Genomic DNA, 4,080 nt, shown 5'->3' on the forward strand with positions numbered 1-4,080 from the left:
TAAGCAAGATTCATATTGTTTTTTGGCTCTGAGTTCAGAAGATGATAGGAAAACTTTGGAGATGAGAGAAAGCGGTAAAAAATTTGGAACAAAATACCTGAAAAAAATGTGAGTTGCTGAAAAATGTGAATTCCCAGAAAGAAAAGTGGAATTAGCAAATGAAACATTAAATGCCTAGCACATGTTGTATTAGGAAATTATTGAAACCCTGGTTAGCTCTGGATTTTAGTTGTGGTTTTTGAAAGTCAGTGTTAAACTTTAAATACCAGAAAAATGTCTTCAAGCATGCTTTGCAAAGTTGAAAGTCTTGATTAATGGGGTAGCCAATTTCATCATGTTAGGGGCCACAGAGATGTTTATAAATGTGATCCTGAAAACAATAGTAAGATGAAGTAAGGTTCTACCTCAAAGAGCTTTGCCAAGTTCAGAATGAAGAGTTGATCTTATGAGGAAACTTGATTTTAGATCTCCCAAGGTTACTTGATATCTCTCTGTGCAATATGCAAATTGACTGGACAGTGGAACGACCAGTTGCTGAAATGCACACTGACCACCAGGGGGGCAGACGCTCAATGCAGGAGCTGCTCCCCGCCCACAGGCCCCAATCACCTGATTGGAGCCTGCTGGCCAACCTCTCGGTTCCTCCCCTCAGCCGGCAGGCTCTGATTGCCCAATGGGGAATGGGGAACCAGGGGTGGGTGGTGGCAGTTGTGGGTGGCACCAGGCCAAGGTGGGTGCAAGCGAGTGGGGCCCTGATTGTCCCACTGGTTGCTCCACACACAAAGGGCCTCTGGCGTTGGCGGTGGGGGCAGGGCTGGCTGCTGGCATCTGGGGAAGATTGGCCCTGATCTCAGGCCAGGCCTAAATTTTGTGCACCGGGCCTCTAGTAGCTCAATAAAGCTCAGCTAGTCATGTAGACCCCGTCAAGGTCTCCAAACAGCATTGCCATCCTCCACCCCCCCCACCCCCAATTTTTTATTGTGGTAAAATACACATAAAATTTACTACCTTAATCATTTTTAAGTGTGTAGTTCACTGGTATATGCATCATGCTCTCACACACTCTTTGCCTTACCACTCTTTTCTCTTTCCCCACATGTGAAACTTTTCGAATGTTGATGCAAAAGACAGACTAAACCTGTTTTGTAGCAGATAAAAATTGGGAGGGACTTCTTCCTAGATCTCTGTCCGGTAATTATGCTCCAATCATGTTAGCTCTTTGATACTTGTAAATTTTTTTAAAAAATATTTCACCACCTTAAGAAAAAATCTGTCTTTAGTGGGAGAGTTGGTCTGAATAACTCGGTCCACCATTTGAAAGCTGTAGTCGCTAGTTACCACACAGTTTTGTATTTCTAAACCACCTGTTGTTTAGGCTCCTTTTGAACTTATAAAAACCTTTCACATGGTATGTACTGAACCTTGCTCTTCTTGCTCAATATTGTGTTTGTCAGTGTCATCATGTTGATGTGTATAGCTCTACCTTGTTCATTTTCACTGGTATAAAATTACATTTTATGCATATAGCATACTTTATTAATTTTTTCCATCAATAGATGTTTGGGTTATTTTTCATTTTTTTCTATTATGAACAGTGCTACAATTAAATGTGTAACATTTAATGAAAATATTTTTTAAAAGATCTAAATAAATGGATAAATATGTCACATTCATGTGTAAGGAGACTCCATATTGCAAACATGTCAGCTTTCCCTAAATTTACTTATAAATTCAATTTTCTTCTAAAACAAACAAAATGTGAATGCTGCATCCATTTGCGGCTAGGGTTCAAGGCAACGAACGGAAACCTTAACAAACTTGATCATTATTTTGCATTTCTGTGAAATAATTTTTGCATCCCAGCAAAGTAAATGACTCACTCAAAGCTAACCAATGGATATAAAACCGTTAGGTGAAAGTTGTTTGGGAAAAGGATGGTTACACAATGCCAAGGTATCATGCCACAGCTGACTTGCTAATTGCAAAGGGAAGCGTGTACTTTTACAGAGGAGAGATCTGGCCGTCACTCTCTCTTCTTTTAAAAGATATATTTTTATTAATTTCAGAGAGGAAGGGAGAGGGAGAGAGAGATGGAAACATCATTGATGAGAGAGAATCATTGATTGGCTGCCTCTTGCATGCCCCACACTGGGGATCGAGCCTGCAGCTCAGGAATGTGCCCTGACTGGGAATCAAACCATGGCCTCCTGAGCATGGTAATGGATTTATGGTGGGCCCTTCTCCGTGGGCTTCTCATAGTGTACCCATGCCAGAGTAAATTGCTGCCTCGCACCATTGCCCAGCCTCCTTACCTGTGGGCTGTCAGCACTGAAGAGGGTTGTACAGTATATAAAAAAAACCCCAAAACAAAAAAAAACAACCCAAAAAACCCTGTGGCCTCCTGGTTCATAGGTGGATGTTCAACCACTGAGGCACTCTGGCTGGGCTGGCAGTCACTCTCTTAACCCAGGAGCAAACTCAGCATCAGCAGTGGCGGGGCAGCTTATCATGATGTGATTCATGATGTGATGTAGAATCAAGTGCCCGACAATAACTGTGAAGTGTTTGTGCCAAAAGTATTTAACTGAATTTAGCCGAATATTCATGACTAATTTTCCATTTACAGGAAATATAGGATAGAGAAGAAAAAACTATCAAGAAATAATCAGGCAAATCCAGAATGTGGGCCAGTTGATAAGACAACTAACCTGATAACTACAAAAAGTCAGTGTCATTAAAAAAAATGGTGAGGGGAAGAGGAAACGAAAGCGCAGAGGTGTCAAATGAGTTGTTGAGAGTCATACAGAGAGTGATAGTGAGACCAGGATGCATCCCAAGACCCGTAGGTCCTGCTCTGGGGCTCTTTCCATTAAGCCATGCAGGTGCCTGATTGTGGTAGGAAACTGAAGCGTGGGAGACGTAAAAATAAAACATGATAATAAAATATTCTTCTGGTATGTTTGAATTTTTCATAAAAAATTGCAGAAAAGTACATTCAATTAGATTATAAAAATTCCAATGGGACTTTTCATAGAACTTATCAAGTTGATTCGAATATTTTTATGGAAGAATGGGCCAATAAAAGCCTTTTTCTTGGAAAAGGGCCAAGAATAGCTAAGACATTATTGAAGTTGAACTAGGTGGGGGCATTTATTATGAGATAGGATAATCACGACAGTTTGACATTGGTGGGTGATAGAAAAGCAAGCCAAGGATAAGTTTAGGGAGCCCAATAAAGGTCGTACATTCATGGAAACTCCATACTTGCTGCTTTATAATCTCCAGGTGGTGATGCTAGGATTTTTTTAAACAAGCATGTTAAAGAGGAAAGTGGATTCTAAATCATGGGATTTAGCCTTTGAAACTAATCCTCTATTGGCCCTCTGCTAACATGTTTTCTTGATTTGTGACTGGTGATTTCCACCCATGCTATGATCGCAGATTCTGTGGTCACATGTGAGGGCCTTGCTACGATAGAGATAGAGATTGTTGTAACTCAAAGTGATGCTGGGCCAGCACCGGGGGAGGCCAAGCGAGGGCTCAACCCACTCCAGGTTCTTGTCCCAGAGTTCAAGAGCATGACTGAAAGATTTAGCAAAGCACAGTAAGTTTATGAAAGCGACAGGATGCATTTGAGAAGTGAGAGCGGGTGACCTTGGAGAACAAGGTTTTGATTAAAAGTGGACACGGCGAGGATAGGGTGGTCCTCTGCTTCTGACGCTGGTGGGCTGGCTCTCGTCCCTCCTCTCCGGATAGCGATTTCCTTTTGTCCACACCTCCCCCCCAGTTACAGGAATAACTGCTCTTCCACTTAGACCTCAGGCCTCCATGTCTCTCAGACGGTTCCATTAAACGTTGCCCTGTTTTGCTTTGATTTCTGTTTCTATCTCAGCTGCAGGATCAGAAGTGGGGAACAGGTGGTCAATGAAAGGGGAGGGGAGGAGCTTGAGACCTTTCTTCCCTGTTCTAACTTTCCTGCCTTGAAAGGACCCTTTCAAAAGTCAGTAAAGAGGACAAGTACCAACTGCTTTCTAGATACCGTGCCAGGCATTTGTACATACTTCGTTTAACTTCTCATGG

The 4,080-nt window shown here is 42.1% G+C and overlaps 1 non-coding gene across 1 annotated transcript; it reads left to right on the forward strand.

Annotated features, from left to right (window-relative positions):
* Positions 1 to 2,211: 2,211 nt before the first annotated feature.
* LOC132214096 (small nucleolar RNA SNORA42/SNORA80 family) lies at positions 2,212 to 2,348 on the forward strand. The gene has a single exon (XR_009448191.1). It is a non-coding gene; the product is annotated as a small nucleolar RNA SNORA42/SNORA80 family (small nucleolar RNA).
* The last annotated feature ends 1,732 nt before the right edge of the window (positions 2,349 to 4,080 follow it).

This window comes from Myotis daubentonii, chromosome 12 (genome assembly GCF_963259705.1).
Source record: "Myotis daubentonii chromosome 12, mMyoDau2.1, whole genome shotgun sequence".
Taxonomy (NCBI): domain Eukaryota; kingdom Metazoa; phylum Chordata; class Mammalia; order Chiroptera; family Vespertilionidae; genus Myotis; species Myotis daubentonii.